Source organism: Myotis daubentonii, chromosome 14 (genome assembly GCF_963259705.1).
Source record: "Myotis daubentonii chromosome 14, mMyoDau2.1, whole genome shotgun sequence".
NCBI lineage: Eukaryota > Metazoa > Chordata > Mammalia > Chiroptera > Vespertilionidae > Myotis > Myotis daubentonii.
Genome location: NC_081853.1, coordinates 33305522 through 33322572, shown reverse-complemented (window position 1 = coordinate 33322572; position 17051 = coordinate 33305522). Strand labels below are relative to the sequence as shown.

Here is a 17051-nt window from a genome sequence, read left to right as displayed (position 1 = left end):
CAGGGTACATGTCCAGCTGTGTACCAGAGACAACTGATCAATGTTTCTCTCTCACATTAATGTTTCTCTCTAAAATCAATAAAACATATTTTTAAAATGTTAATTGCTCCTGCTACTTATTTTACCCAGTAAATAAAGCTATAAATTTACAGGGTGAGAAAAATGTATCCCCCATTTAAATGCTAGTTTTTGAGTCCGAGGAAAGCTAGTTTTCAGGCTCACACATGGGGCTTCCATATTTTGGATGTGGCACATAAAGTTACTTCCTAGAAAGATGGCTATTGTTGGCAGAGAGTTCTGAGGGGACCTCACTAATTCAGTTAAAAACTAGGCCATACTCCACTACAGCAAATATCACTAAATAGAAAAATTCTGAGCAAAAACAGCTTTCCAAGATCCAGGCATTGATCACTTCATTTAACAAAATATGGTAGAACCCCAATAAAGACTTTCTTCAAATTATTTCAAATAGACTCCTTTTATTTAGCTAGCATAGCAAATTGAACTAATAGCATAACTATTTTACTTGAGATTTTGCCTACAGTATCCAGATGTTCTGTATCACAAGGTACAACTTGGACTCAACTTTAACCAGTACTGGCTTTGAACTTTTTGCAGGAGAGGTTAGAGGAGATTTGGGAGGGGCGAGGAGAAGAGAGCGGCTGGGAATCTGCATTTTAACAAGTACTCCAGGTGATTCTGTTTCACAGTTTGGGAAGTAGAGAATAACTCCACTATCTCAAATAGAAATTGGCTTTTAGTTAAGAAAGGTTTTAAAACAAGGGATGATATAACCAGAGAGTCGATCAGTTTGGTAAGGTTAACAAAAGTTAATAGGTTCTTTTTGTAATATTATTTAATCAACTAGCATTAAACCTGGCTTTTCATTTTGTTCCAGTGAATAGTCTTTGGAGTATTTATTACCGATGCATTATTTTTGGTCTTTAAAAAAATCTATTCTCACAAATTATGTGGACACTTTCCTCTGTTTCCAGAGTCTGCATGGCATTAGTGATTTGTGTTGTGGAAGTGATTTTCCCTTGTTAAAGAGTGAGTCCATGTATCTAGCAGCTTATGCAGGTGTTCTCAAGCATGGCTGTCTACAAATCACCTGTGGAACGTTTTAAACCGATAGTTGTTCACCCCAATCGGAATCTCCAGACACAGGGCCCCAAAATCTCTTTCCTTAAAAGCTTGACTGTGCAGTCAGGCTGGAGAACCACTGGTTTAACACTAGATTGCCCAAGGAAGTCATTTTGACTGCCTTTTAATTTCAATTAGAAAAACAATTATGTATATAAGGACACAATGTCTTAGAATTTTGTGACTTTTTGTACAACATATAAATGCGTTTATTAATAATTGTAGTTACCTCCCCTCCTTCATTTTCGATATACATATATATATATATATATATATATATATATATATATATATATTATACCTATATTGCCCAAAAGCAGTCATTTTGACTGCTTGGGGAAATTATGACTCTTATTATTGAATTGAGTAAATTTCTTATATGACCAGTTCGGCTCTGTATTGAAATAACAGTTTTCATTTTTTTTCGATTACCGTCACATGATAACATACAAGTACATGATAAATTGTCGATACTTGATAAGTTGCAGTTGCTCAATAAGCTAAACTAGTACTTGTTATTCGAATCTTTATGCAGTGATACTTGTTCTAATAAGTTGTTTATTTTATTTCTTTTGCGAAAGAAATAAATTCATGAAAGAAATGTCGAATAGAAGTGAGTTATTGGAAAAGCTAAGGAACATAAGTGAAGAGTGCTCCGATATTATTCTTTCACAATGCAGTCATTTTGACTGCTTTTGGGCAATATAGGTATATACTAAATTTCAGTCTTTCTAGTGTTAATGACAGCAAAAGAAGCTTTCTTTGAGACTTTCGAACATATTTTTCTTGACTAGACGTTTCTTTTTTGTTGTTGTTGCTTTGTTAATCCTCACCCAAGAATTTTTTCCCTATTGGTTTTTAGAGGGAAAGGGAGGGAGGGGCAGACAGAGAGAGAGAGAAAGCCATGTGAGAGAGACACATTGATCAGCTGTCCCTCCCACTCCCCATGTGCAAGGACTGGGGCTGAGGATCCAACTTGCAACCCAGGTACAGGTCCTTGACCGGGAATTGAACCCACAACCCTTTGGTGCATGCGGGCCGATGCTCCAACCACTGAGGCACGCTGGCCAGGGCTAGAAATTTCTTTACTCCTATTATAGCCAGAACCATTGTGATGCCACATTCAAGGTGTTCCCCGAAGCTCTGATTTTTGTGCTTTGCCACCTCTGAAAGAGATGTGATGAACATCGTGTCCATTGCTAAGTGGGCTTTACTTCTGGGGCTCATAAGGCAGAGAGGCCCAAGACACGCTGAAAGGGGGAAGTTTTCTCTAAGTGGCAGTTTGATCACCTTTATAAATAGTATGAGAAAACTGCTAGAAGCAGTGTCATACCACCTGGTTTGAAGAGGTTTTGGAGGATTTAGCACTTAGACCTTTGAGTCACTGTGTCACACTATTGGGGGCAATAAAGAGCTTGACTGTGCTGGACAACAAAGTTTCTATATGGCAGACACTGGGCTTCTTGACTTCCAGACTCTGGAATTGCTAACAAGAGGATATCTGGGCAAGTCTTAAGATCCCTAAAATAGATTAATTTACAACTTCTCTGGCTTATGCCCGAATCTTCGTGGATGCTGAGAGCCTTAGCTTTTTGCATGTGCTTCCTATATGCTGCTTTCTGAGTTTGCCTGTGTAGGTCTACAACAGATTGTAAGTTTCCAGAAACCCCTTCTGTTGCTTCTCTCTGGCCAAGAGTATAGATAGCACAGTGGCACTCAGATGCACGTGCTCCATGCTTTAGGCAGTGGTTCTCAACCTTCCTAATGCTGCGACCCTTTAATACAGTTCCTCATGTAGTGGTGACCCCTGATTTCATTGTTATAAATTGAACATTATTACAGCATAGTGATTAATCAGAAAAACAATATGTAATTATATATGTGTTTTCCGATGGTCTTAGGTGACCCCTGTGAAAGGGTCGTTCGACCCCCAAAGGGGTCGCGACCCACAGGTTGAGAACCGCTGCTTTTGGGTGACCTAGTGTTCTCTAGGAGGAGCATGCAGTCCCCGCTTCTAGTTTCCACACTCCAAGCCCCATAGACTAAAGGTGGGTAGATGTGGAAATTAAACACACCTTCCCCAGCTGATGCCCAAACTGTGACCGTCACCAAAGCACCCCATGTTTAGTCAGTCACTGGAATGCAATCCATCACACAAGGAAGGAAAAAAAAATCTGGAAACTTTGAGTTAACAGGGAGCAGGGGCTATAACCATCATTTTCTGGCAAGTGCCATTAAAATCTTGCCATTCAAAAGGTGGTCCTCACTCAGACCAGGAGCATCATCTAACTATTAGAAAGTCCCAGACTTACTGGATCAGAATCCTCCTTTGAACAAATATCCAGGTAAGTCCCATTCACATTTAGAATTGGACATATCAGTTGATCTAGTAATTGATCCATCCAGCGCCACCCAACCCTCCCCCCAAAACAGAGACTCAACCCTTTGTGCCTGCCTCGCACTGGCTCCACTGGGTAGCAACCCAACCTCCAGGGACATCGGAGGGGCCGCTGCCGAGGACATTTGCTGATTGGCTGCACCGACCACGTGACCGGCGCCGGGCCTCCCGCGCTACCCGATTGGCTCTTGCAGACGCTGACGGACAGGGCTGGTCTCCGGGGCGCGCGTGGGGGCGTGAGGGCGCGAGAACGCGAGTGCGCGTGCGCGTGCGGCGGGCTTTTTCCAGAGCCGTCGGAGGAGCTGGAGCGCTGGTCCCGAGGTGAGCGCCGCCGCGGGGCGGCCCCCAGCCTGTCCGAGGCCGGATGCTGGCGAGCCGGACGGGTAGGGCTGGGCTGGTGGGGGGGAGATCTGGGGTCCGCCCGTCCGAGGAGCCCCGCTAGGGGAAGATGCAGACCCCGGCTCAGCCACCCCCTCTCGGTGCCTCCGTTTCCCTTTCCCTACCCTCTACTGCACCTCCCCATTCTGCTCTCCGCGGGGACTGGTCCGCCGTGGGTAGCTGCCCACCTGGCAGTCTCTCCTCCGCCTTTGTTCCCCGCCCGGAGGGATGCTGTATCGGCTCCCTCCCCAGGTAAAGGGTGAGGGTGCTGGGGCGCGAGCGTCCCGGCCGCGGGACCAGGGATGGGGCCGGGAGCAGATGGCTTTCCTGCAGCGGGACCTGCCACATGTGAGAGCGGAGAAAAAAACACACATGTAGTGTCACTTTGGCCAAGCCGCGGGACTCGAACTAATCCCGCGGCGAGCGAAGCCGAATTCCTAAGGCAGCTGTGCGGGCGAACTGGGGGCAGGACCGCTGCACCGAGCCCGGGCTGCCCCTCCTAAGGTTTCTCTGGACCTGCACGCGAGCTCTCACCCCGGAGTTGCACGGAAACCGAAGGCTTTACACCTGCCGGAGGAATCCAGATATTCGCTAAGAGGAGGAAAAAAGAAAAAAAAAATTTAAGCAGTTGGGTACTACTGATAGAGCAAGTGTATACGAGAGGCTACAAAAAGGAATTACAGTGACACTGATGATTGGGAAATTGTATGGAGGGAAATGCCTGCAGTGAACTGCAGACCAGCCCGTCACATGGAGATTCTTCAAGAAGACTGGGGCTTGTGGGGAGGGGGGCGGGGTGAGTGCGGGGAAGGGGTGGTAATCTCTGTAAACTGTGGTTTTTCTGGGGCTGTCCAAGCGAGTAATTATTTTCAGTGTTAATGGCCTGTAGGGAGAAGGGAAGGCAGGGTCTAAATTACACTTATTCAGACCTCCTTAATTCTTTGAAAAGCGTGTGTTTAAAGAAGGCCATTTGGGTGCCAAAAGCGGGGTGTGTGCTGTGGCCCTGGCGATGTCTTTTTAAAAGTCATACTTTAAAAAGGGAGTGTGTGTGCAAGGCATCCCCTAGCCTCACCCTCCTCTTTTCCCCCAGATCTGCAGTAGCAAGGGCATGCTGTGCCTCTGACAGTGGAATATAAAAAGTTCATTCCCTTTTCTATCGGTTAACTAATGTGTTAATTTAGTCGATGTACCTAGTAGTCTATTTGGTAAGAAATGGTTCCACTAACTGTCATTCGGAAGATTTTACTGTGTTCTGGAGTTTCACTGTAATCCACTTAGAACTAAGTCTGGTAATGATGGACAAGAATCTTTTTACCTGATTTCTCCAAGACATCCCAATACTGTTCAAAAGCCCTTTTATCACTTACTCTTACCTTCCCTGTACAGAGTTTTGTGTTTTTAGGAAACAGTGCGATTTTTCATACATCTAAAACACTCACGCCGGTGAAAGGTCTACACATGCTGAGAAATTAATTTACTTGGCAAGTTAACACGAATTGAAGAGGGAATACTTAAATTTGTTAGGGGAAGGGGTGAGGGTTGGGGGGATCAGACCTAGCGTTTATCAGCTACAGCAAATCAACTTTTGGTGGTTTTCTGAGGTGAATGAAAGTAGGAGAAGTTGCTGCGAAGCTTGTCGGGAATATAACAAGCCTGGTGAAGTATATATTGACAGATTGGAGCATAAAGCAAAGTAGTGGGAATGCTTTAAAAATTTGTCAGTGATTTGTTTTTTAGCTGGTATGCGATGGGGGTGGGGAGGAAAGAATTCTGAATGTGGGATAGGTGATATAGTTTGAAAGGCATGCTTCCACGTTTTTCTCAAATGTCATCTTTGTTCATATAAACTACGCAGAGGGCATGCAGTGTTTATGTTTAGCCCGTGGAAGGGAGGCAGGGGTTTTGAAAAGGTTGAGGAACACTTATTAGTTTACCCAGGAGAAAACAGGGAGATGGGCAGGCTTAGTTCATTCTGAAGGAAGCAGCGTACCCCGGTGACCTACAGGACACGGTTTTATTCTCTGATTCAGTAAGAGCCCACTAGTGTTGCTTTCAAAGCAACAACAAAATCATTTCCTCTCGGTCGTTTCTGCCCCCTGGGTCAGGGACGGGGAGGGTGGAGAGTGAATGAGAGGGATTAGGGCCCGACCTGCATGCCTAAGCAGTAGTGTCCTTTGAGCAGGATCTGTGTCACATTGTGTGAATCTAAGAGCCTTCACGTTGAGAAGCGTCTGAGCGCCTTCCCTGGGACACATGCTGTGAGATAGAGCTGAATAACACTGCCACAGGTGGGGCCATGGGTGAGATCATCTGATAGAGAGCACTGGGGTTCAAGGAGAGCCAGGAAATGTTTAATTCCGTGAGGCTCTGCCTTGAGGAGGCATTTCCAGGCAGAGCTGCCTCATGGATTGGCTAGCCCGGCTGGGCTTTCCATGGCTTCCAGAAGACCTGCCTTTCACCAATGAGTCTCCTGCAGAGGTTCTGTGGCTCAGGTGATAAGCATCAGTTATGCTTGTAATGAGCTCTAGAAAAGAAAGGCTCACAAAGACACCAATCTAGGCTGCCTTTCTTTCAGGTCCTTGGCTCCTGTCACCCAAGGGCTTCCAGAAACCAAGTAGTGCCGTCCCTACCAGGAGGTGGCACTGCTGCCTCTGGGAATTCCTGGAGGAGATGTAATACGGAGCTGGCAAACCAGCAGTTAGTGTAGCCTTTAGCCTAGAAGATTTTGAAAGTCTGTGTCAGCTCTTAGTCAGAGAATCTTAAAAAAAAAAAAAAAAAAAAGTTCTGAAATTTAGAACTATTCATATAAGGTAGGAATACTGTCTTGTGGGAATTGAGGAATGGGTGTGAGAGAAGGCAGAGGGTAAACTGACAAGCATTCAGTGTAGTACAGGTTTTAAACGCATGTGGCAGATATCTTTTTGGTTAATTGAATGAGGTTAAAAATCATAATTAGATCAGAGTTCCCAACAATTTCATAGCTAATAATTCTTCACATGTAAAACTAGTCAACACACTTGGACTGTGGAAATGACTTTGAAAACTGACCAATAGCCGATCATGACATGCTCTAAAGATAGTGGTGAGGGTATTAGTGAAAATAATGCTGGTTAAGTCGTTACTATTCTTCGTGGCTGTCCACAGAAGGTAGGTCAAAATTACTCGGAATCCGTTTCTTTTTAAAATACTTGTCAGGAATTTTTAAGTTTTAGATATTCTTTAATGTTATCCTTTCAAGATGGTATTAACAATCCAAATCTTGAACTTTGGTTTTATTGACCTTATTAGCCAGAGTTCATTCACCCATTCCCCTCTTTTGAAAAAGTTATTCTATATTCTTTGTACTTGATTGTTCTTTGAAATGGACTTTGTGGCCATGATATTTGAGGGAGGTGGGTGATGTTGCCAGTGATGATACAGTGTATATGAGAGCCTCAGCTTTGACCCCGTCCGACCGAGCGATAGGGCACTGCTGCTGAGTATCATCACCCCAGTCACCTGCTTCCTCGTGCAGTTCTCCCATAGCTCAGCTTATTTGATGTTTATTTCTGTCTCTCTTCAAGTGAACTGATGAGCTGGTTTGTACTTCCAATGCCTAATCTTAAAATGCTGCCCGTGCTAAATGGCAGTAGTCACAACGGTCTGTTAGCATTGCCTCATTATGTAACCTCCAGTCAGTCTTCTTGCCTTTCTGAACCTCAGTTTTCTCACCTGCTCACTGGGATTGGTGAAGTGACTTTTAAAATTTCTTCCAAGTCTAAAATTCTATGGCTAGGTGATTCTCATAAGGTATTTCTGAAGCCTCTGAAAAATTCTCATCTAGAATGTATTTTCGTACTGTGAACCTAGGACAAAAAGAAATCTCACTAATATTTCTTCTCAGAGAAATTATTGTGCATTGTCTTAGAGTCTTAATAATTCAGAGTTTTAGGAAGTCCTAGAGATGGTAAACTCAACCTTCTCATTTTATAGACAGGGACTTTCATCTCAGAGCTAAGTGACTTGACCAAGCTAATAGAGCTAGTTAATGGCAGAGAACTGGTTAGAAAATTAGGACCAAGCAAGGATTCTCCTGTCTTCCCTTCTCCATTGCTGCCTTTCTTCGCCTGCCATCAGTACACAGAATATACTGTGTGTACAGGGCTGGAGGAAAAAAAAAATCTGAGTAATTACTTAGTGTAGGATTTGAAAGCCACAGTACAAATAGTGTTGAGTTTGGGTAGAAATTCAAGATCAGTCTTTGTGCAGCTCATTCTTTTCTTCACTGACTGATCCTGAGCAGGATTCTTTCCTATGCATCTTTGGGTTTTTAAAAACTTCTCTGCATAAAATTTCCTATAAGAAAAAACTTTCATCATCCTGGAAGAGTTATTCCCTGATCAGATAGTCTTAAGTGGGGTTCTTGGACCGCTGAGGACTGTGTGGATAGAGTGTTTCTGTATAATTGACTTCCTTTGTAATCATACATATTTTCTCCATGCACTTAACACATTATTTTGAGGAGGCCCTCAGGCTTCCACAGGTTGCCAAAGGGGACTGTGGCACCAAAATGAGGTAAAAATTCTACAGTAGGTTCTGGAAAATTGCCAGGCTGGGGGAATTTTTGAGGTGCTAAAGAAATTAAGGTGGAAGAGGGTTTGGGGTTGGAATACAGAAGTAAGCTGTCAAACTTCTTAGAACATTTTACCTTTATTAAAGTGTTCAAAATTGCTCACTAAATGAGGATGCTAGCAATAGCATTTCACCCATCTTAAATTGATAATGGAAATGTAAGTATTGATTTCCATATATCATCCCTTGCTTAATAGTATTCCTTCTCATTTCCCAAAATACTTTTAAATTCACATTGCTTTATTACAGATGACATGCCTACTAAGAACCTCCCTTCTTCCCCATATCTGGTTTGATTTCCAGATAAATCAATGCCTTTCTGACTTATGACTTAAGAGTTTCTAACTCCTCTTGTTCACTTCTGAGGCCCTAACATTTTACTTTCTAGGACTCACCATGAGCTCAGACATGCAAAATGATTTACATGCCAGGGATAAAACATCTTGGGGTTCTTTTATTTATCCCTAGGATTTACCCAGAAACCACTGCTCCTGCTTGACTAGTTATTTTATTTCCTTTTCTGTTTGATTCCTAGGTTCTCTCTCTTTCAAATTGTTCCCAAATAGGAGTGACTCAGAATTTGTATATGTTGAAAATAAAAATTCTTGTTTTTCCCCAGAAGGTATACAGAAGTTAATTTGTGTTCAAGTCACCTTTTGGACAAGTGAGGCATAACTATGGATATCACTACATTTTGAAGATCATTTTCCTGAACATCTCTTGATGTGTGTCCTGTGACACGTTGCTGACATTTGGTGCCATGGTGACCTGAGCTGATGAATGCCACCTTCTGGTACCTTTTTAGATATGGGCCAGAGTAGTATTTGTTCTTGATTTAGAAGAAGAATAAAAATTACCCTTTCTTCTTCAGAAGATTGTTGTCAATTGAGTTTATGTAATAACAGAATGATATCAAATTTATGAATTCTGGTCCCAGTTTACTGAGTTATTGTGAGATTTGGGAGACATCACGGACCTCTCTGAGTTTGCTTCCTTGTCTGGAAAATATAAAGAAAGAGCAGTGACCACTGAAATTCTTTGCAGTTCTAAGTCCTGTGACTGTGAAATTTTCCTTGGAACCTAGACTAAACATGTCTTAAACATTCTGGCTGGTTGGGAATTCATTTATAATCATAGCCAGTGCCAGGATAATAATTCTTTATATCTGAAAATCACTTTGTGGTTTAGAAAAACATTCTTTAGTTCTTCATCTCTTTTCTACTTAAAGTGTGGTCCGAGAGCAGCACTGGTATCTGGGAGCTTGTTAGAAATGCAGAATCTCGGGTTTCACCCAGGACCTACTGAATCGGAATCTGTATTTTACCAAGAGGCCAGGTGCTCTGCCTGCTCATTGTAGTCTGGAGGGTGCTAGGTCTCATTTTTGAGTCTCATACTGACCCCTTGGGTCAATGAGGGAAGCAGGGTGTTTTACAGATAAGGAAATCAGGAAACAAAGACTCTTTTGTTAAGTAACCAATCAGGGCTACTGAGCTAGTGTCTCACCCAGAACTCTGTACTTTAAACCTGAGGTCACAGGCTGGGGTGGAGAGGACCCTAGGGCAAACTTGGAAAACATGTTTTAAAGATGGCAGGACTTTTGTCAGCCTGGGTGCCTAGATCACTGAACAGGGAGGCTCACTCCATTGACTGACCTGTTCACCTGTCCAGTATGTACGCAAGAACCAGGAATAAAGGTGTTTTTTTTTTTTTTAATTTGAGCCATTACATGTTTTGGGGTCTATATGTTAAGCACTCAGCCTACTTTAACAAAGTCACTTGAACAGTGGCTTGGGACTTGAAGTTATTGGTCTTTTGGTCTAATGCATTCATTCATTTTTGTCTTTGGCAGTTGGTGATTTATCAGTCGTAGTCCAACATGCAGAAGTGAGTGGGTGGAAAGCAGCAGAACTGATGGGTCATGAGGATGTAACTGTGTTTGAAGGCTCTCACACCCTCTACTCCAGGGTAAGTCAAAGGCATTCGCTGCCACTGTTTCTCTGGTTTTATTGTCTCAACAGTTAGTTGGAGTCAGTGCAGTGGAAGGTTCTCTTTATTGATTCAATTCATGGACACAGTGAAAAATCAACAGTTATGAAGATAAAATCATGATCAGGGTGATTGGATGGGATCTGTGCATAGGAATATCTCAACACAAGAATTTTTAGTGAGTTTGTATGGGATGGGATGTACATGTGTGGGGAGGTGTGCTGGGCCCTTCCTGAGAAGGAAACTAGGCCTGACTGTCTTCCATTCTCTCATAGTGTTAACTCTGCTGGCTCGTGTTCTCCTCTCAGCATCCTCCTCCTTCATGGATCACTGTGCTTGATTTTTTCTTCATCAATCACTTTTTTGAAGAGGAAAGACAGCTTACCAGAGAGTTGATGGTTCCAAGTTTGGTAGATAATGGCAATAGCTAAGCACGTGGTTCCGGCCATTCTATTTTATCTTACCCAGTGTTACTGGAAGTCATATGTCCATTCATTCCTCTTCTGTTTGCAGTCCCTAGGGCAATGGATGTGGGCATTGGGAGCACTATAACTAAAACTAGATTGTGGGTTTCATTCTTGTTGAAGATTTTCAGAGTCTAGGTGGAGGACTGGGATGGAGAGGTGGAAAGATATCACATCCTTTCTGAGTTCTCTACCTTCTGGTGCTTAAATTAAAACTAGACTCCTTAAAGAGAAAACTGTAATTAATACAAATCTAAGCAGATATAAGGATGGTGGGGAAGGAGGGACAAGGGATAAAAAGAAGTACTCAGCTGAAAAACTGGATGGAGGGTTAGTGAAGCAGCTTAGTTCAAGACTGTGGAGCCCTTGTCAGACCATGTCCCATTACCCAGACTCAGACAGAGGGCTCCCAGAAAGGCTGTTGTCCATTGGTGCCTCGCGTGGCTCAGTAATGAGTACAATTTACTGAACAAAATAGACAATTAGGGGCGGTAGCTCTCTGGAGATTCCCATAAGCATACCATTACTGCTCTGGAGTGATGCACGTGCTCAGAGATAAGCAAAGCAGAGAAAAGGCAGCTGCAGAGTCCGTCAGCAACTGAAGGATCTAGGTGAGCAGCCAAACACAGACCATAGCTCAGGGCCTGGAGGTTGCTAAGGAAAGGACCTGGTCTTTTCTAGGTTTTCTCCTGAAAGGAAAGGAGCCGGACTTTGCTGTCTTTCCTCATTTCCTCTGTGGCTCCCATGTGCAGTCATTCCTCAGTATCTGGAGGGAATTGTTCCAGTACCCCCTCAGATATCCACATCTATGGATGCTCAAGTCCCTTATATAAGTAGCATAGTGTTTGCATGTGACCTATATTTGCATATAGGCTACAGCAAGGTATGCCTAGCCCTTTATTCCTGTGGAATCAAGTAGTGCTCAGTACATGGCAAATTCAAGTTCGTTTGTTTTTTAACTTTGTGGACAATTTTTAATCTGGATATTTTCAATCCATGGTTGATTGGATATGGAACCCATGGATATGGAGATCTGACTGTATCTTCTATTTTTAAAGTAACTAAAAAATATAGCATGCCGAAATAGCACTCAACTGGACTGTTTCTGTGTAAATACTGTATAAGGATCAAATTATAGATGGAGCCATTCACTAACTATTGATTTGTGGGCCAAACAAATACTGTTAGAGATGCCAGAGAGTCAGATGTTCCCATTCTCAGCACTGTTGACATTCTGAGCTAGGCAGTGTGTTGTGGGGGGCTGCCCTGTGCATTGTAACATGTTTAGCAGCATCCACGGCCTCTACCCACTAGATGCCAGCAGTGCCTCCTCCACAATCATGACAATCACAAGTGTCCTCAGACGTTGCCACATGTCCCTTGAGGGGGCAAAATGGCCCCTGGTTGAGAACCACTGCTGCAGTAACCCAGCAATTTAATCTTGCTCTGAGTTTTCCTGGGACTGTATTTTAATCATTTAGCCTCATTTGTCTACAGCTTCCCTACCTGTAAAATAGACACAGTATTAATAACAAAGAAAGTGATGTGCAAAGATCACTGTGTGACCACCTGGGAGTTCTATAAATATGAAGAGACAATACCCGGCTCCCCAGATTTCCAGGACCCGAGGATCCCTCTTAATCCTTGTGGAGGCAGCATTTGAGGGACAGTGGAGTCTAAAGAAGGGCAGAGGGTTAGTGCCTTGGGAGAAGAGCACAGTCCTGGATTCTGGTTTTATTTGAAGGCTTCATGTCCTAGTTTATTGCAACAATATTTTCTGATTGAAGGTTTTCTTTTGGAAAGTTAAAAATGGGAGAGTGGAGGAGGCAGAAGGAAGGCTATTCAGAAGAGCAGTCAAGGAAATTACTTTTGACAGGATGGTCTTTTAGTGTTTAAGAGATTCATATGTAATTAGACCAAAGGCCATAAAGAAGTAACCCCCAAAAGAAAAAGATCCTCCTGAATGATTACTGATCCTAGAATAGGTTTTGCAGGCAATACAATAAAGGCCAGAGAATGTTTGGAGAAATCTTTTTTTATTCTAGAACTTTTACATTTGTTTCTTCTCTTCTTTGGGAATATGGAAAGGGGTATCTTCAACATGTGCCCTTTCAATGATGAATAACATGCTTTAATGTGATGTGTGTTTTTTTGATACTCTTACATTACTCAGTGTTGGGATGGTGAAAGAGGGCATAACCCTGACCTAGACCTGAAGTATCATGTTATTGTAATAGAAAGCCTCAGTTGGATTCTAAAACAGGGCCAGTGCAGGGATTCTACATAAATTGTCCTGGTGGGTTTCTGAGCCTTTCTGAGTTTCTGGTCCCTATAATTACTAGACACACTCACAAAATTTACAACAAATGTGCTCTGTGGTGGATCTAATATGTGGAGTCTTGTTTATTTACATTCTGTCATACATTTAGAGTCATAGGTTTTAAGCAAACCTTGTAAGAATGTTTGAGAAGGATTCTGTGTACCTTGAACAAAGAGGCACTTCATTATAGCAGAAAGGTGACCAGGGAAGGAAGCTCCATTTTGATAGAGGTAGGCTGATGTTTGAATGTTAACGTTTTTATCCTAGTGCTACTCAGAGTATTGCCCTGGACCATCAGAACCACCTGGGTACTTGTTTGAAATGTTTAGACCTACTGAATCGGAATCTGGGAGCGAGCCTAATAATCAGTGTTTTAACCCTTTGTACGCCATAAGCGTCTGTAGATGCAAGGATGGTTTTCGTTTTGGACGCGTGGCAGTTAACTGGTTAACAAGACCTCCAGGTTATTCTGATGGGTAGGTAAAATTGAGAAGCACTGCTCTTGTGGTTTCTGATGTTTGTGATGGGGAGGGTACTGAGGAAGTACTTTTCTGGGCAGTCAGATGATATATAACAGTTTTTGTGTGTGATAGCCTCTTGGATCATTTTCCCAAACCATAGTCTAAGCCTTTTCCTGTGTTGTCCAAGACAGGAGCCACTAGCCACATGGATCTGTTTTTATTTAAATTAATTAATATTAAATAAAATTAGAAATTCAGTTCTTCATTTGCACTATCCACTTTTCAAGTGCTCTGTAGCCTCATGTGGCTAGTGGCTACCATATGGGACAGCAGAGACACAGAGCGTGTCCACAATCAGAGGAAGACCTGTTGGACAGCATTGCTTTAGTCTGTAAGGACCTTATTTCATGGAAACCCGCATCTGCGGTGATAGTGTGCTCTTATTATAACAAGACCTCAACTCATTTTAAACAGAATTGCGTTTTGGACAGCTCCATCCTGGGGAGCCTTTCAGTCTGTATGTCTTGCTGAACCTTTTACCTTGCTCTGCGGCATCTGTTTGTTACGGAAAGTGCCATGAGCCTGTCTCTCCGACATAATCGAGTGTAGTGCCTCTAAAATATTTGCCCTTTAATGCAAGCCTGCTGAGCTGTCTCTTTGCATTTGGTCTCTCCATGGCCTGACCCTTGGTGGTGAAGCTTGTTTGTGCAGTATGTCTCGCCCGATACTGCCTAGAGCTTAACAAAGAGTCTGGGAGGTGGCAAAAGAATTTTCACTCCCCCTTGTTCCAAGTCCCAGCATGGCTCAAACAGTGTTTCATCAGAGGGTATTAATTCAGCAGAGTAATCCCTGAAGAATTATCCCCTAAGGAATTAGTCTCTAAAGCAAATTTTCCATATTACAGCACAGATTTAGTAATTAAGCCCTTGAGCAACATGGAAGAATTTTTAGTTGATATTATCTATTATTATTACTACCAATATTAGTTGCTCAGAAACTGTCATAATTAGAACAGATGAAAAGATGTGGAAATAAAGATAATTTTTAAAAGATGTAATTTAAATCAAAGTCCATTGTTTTTTGTGGTAGAGGGAATGAGAATAAGGAGTTTGTGTGCCACGAGTGTTATCGCTGGAGGTGAGGGGCCAGGGTTGATGGGGGCTGAGACTAATCCTTGGATAACCTTTACTTGATGACCTCACTTCTGTTGGGGTGCATTGCCTGTCCTCTTACTTCCCTCCTCTCTTCAGTTTGCCTTTCTTTCCTACTTTTGTCTTCCCCAAATGAGGGAGCTCAGTGTTTCTCAGGGGAGGTGCTATTAGCTTTTTGATAGAATGGTTCATCATTTGATAGACTGACTCATCATTGTGTGGAACTTTCCTGTCCATTATAGTATGCTTAGCATCCCTAGTCACTAAATGCCCATATTACTCTAACTGAGTCAAGAGTCAACCAACTTGTCCTCTTCCCCCATTTTTCCAAATACCTGCTATTGAGAATCACTGGCTGCTAGAAAAATGAGTGGTGTCTTTTGGGGGGAGGAAGAAGTAATTAGAATTGGAGAAGGTTCGGGTGTTTCGAGGGGCTGCCTCATTAATTTCTGATATGACCTGACCTTTTCCAAAGCTGGGAGCCAATTTCATTCCATAGGAACCAGAATAATCAGGTTTCTCCAATGCAAATCTTGGCTCCTGAGCCTTGAAATCAACCCAGAAGCCACAGGGGAATCTGTCAGTGACACAGGGTAGAAAAACTACTAACGCTCCCATAGGATGCTGGGTTTTCTTGGGTCTCCATAGATAAATCTTTTGCATCTACTCAAAGTAAATTGTGATCTACTGAGAGAAAAAATGCAACAGGGCAATTTAAAGACAATTCAAGAGAGAGAGGGTTTGCCAGCCATTTCTTTTCTTTCTCTGTGATTGCAAATGTTGGCTAACTAGCCCCTAAATGTATGAAGTTATGTATAGGCTATCTGATGGGAGATCTAAGATCATTTTGTAGTTAGTGAAGAGAAGAGGAATGCTTTCTTTTTTAAAAAAATATATTTTGTTGATTTTTTACAGAGAGGAAAGGAGAGGGATAGAGAGTTAGAAACATCGATGAGAGAGAAGCATCGATCAGCTACCTCCTGCACATCCCCCACTGGGGGTGTGCCCACAACCAAGGTACATGCCCTTGACTGGAATCGAACCTGGGACCCTTCAGTCCCCAGGCCGACGCTCTATCCAGTGAGCCAAACCAGCCAGGCAGGAACGCTTTCTGACATTATGTTCTAGGGGCCATCAAAATGCCTTTTATCACGAGAACAGAAACTCATTCAAGTTACCTTAAGCAAGGATGCATGAGAAAATAAAACCAAATGTCAGACATGTGACAAGTTGGGAAGAATCCCAGGGACATTTTCAGAGCATTTTCTGGCCAGACCTCATGGAGATGGGACTAACTCAGGACCAGGAAGACTGTTCCTGATCTGTTGTAATTCTAGGATGTGTCTGCACTAACAGTGGTTGGCCAATCCGTGTTCTACTTCTCAACCATCTACTTGACCCAGCATTTCCACTTTGGCTCCACTTCTCATGTCCCCTTCCTGCTTCCAGTTCTTGTCCCTACAGCCTGACTGATGATCTGTGTATGGGCCAAGAAGAAGAGGAATATAATAGCTCTATACTAAGTATCATCCCTACTAGTCTCATACCAGGCAACCTTAGGGGTACTGATGCCCCTTCATGGTCCAAACAGCTATACCCCAGGGTTGCTTGCTTTAGTAAGGACTGTGATCCTGGAAGTTTCTCTAGAAGGGAGCAGTGGTGGGTGGGGTAGACTGATGGGACATGAGACCTCTGTAGTGTAAGGACCCTGCTTCTTAACCCCTGGAATCAACATAAACAGTATTTGTTGGTCATGTGTATCATAAAGAATTGGAGGATCATTTGCAAAGCCTACATGTTTGGTAGCAATTGTGAAAAAGCCTGCATCCATTCTTTGAGAATCCTAGCTGCATCCCAGCAATTTCCCTTTGCTGGGCTAGATGATTGGGAAATGCAGAGTTGTATTTTTTCTATAGCTATCTTATATTTTGTGTCTGTCAAATGCGATTCTCTCCGCCACCTATGTATCCCACAGGAATAATGGCTTAGGTGGCTGTCTAAATGTTGAAAGACGTTTTGACATCTCCAACAAGTGTTATTCAACAGCTGGGTTTATAAGAGTCCAGTTCTGACAAAGGAAAATAACTTGGCTTATCACTCCAAAATAAATTCCGCACGGATGTTGTCATTTGAGGGATT

At 42.8% G+C, this 17051-nt stretch overlaps 1 protein-coding gene across 3 annotated transcripts in view; it reads left to right on the top strand.

Moving 5' to 3' along the window:
• The first annotated feature begins 3792 nt into the window (after positions 1–3792).
• The window catches only part of TMEM108 (transmembrane protein 108), a 257869-nt gene continuing 244610 nt past the window's right edge, over positions 3793–17051 (top strand). For 2 of the 3 annotated variants that reach the window (XM_059663933.1, XM_059663932.1), the window contains exons 1-2: positions 3793–3862; positions 10380–10495. The gene's annotated coding sequence lies outside the window, so the exon portion shown is untranslated. Of the gene's footprint in view, positions 3925–10379; positions 10496–17051 lie in introns of all 3 variants that reach the window. The other variant, XM_059663931.1, reaches the window with a different exon arrangement.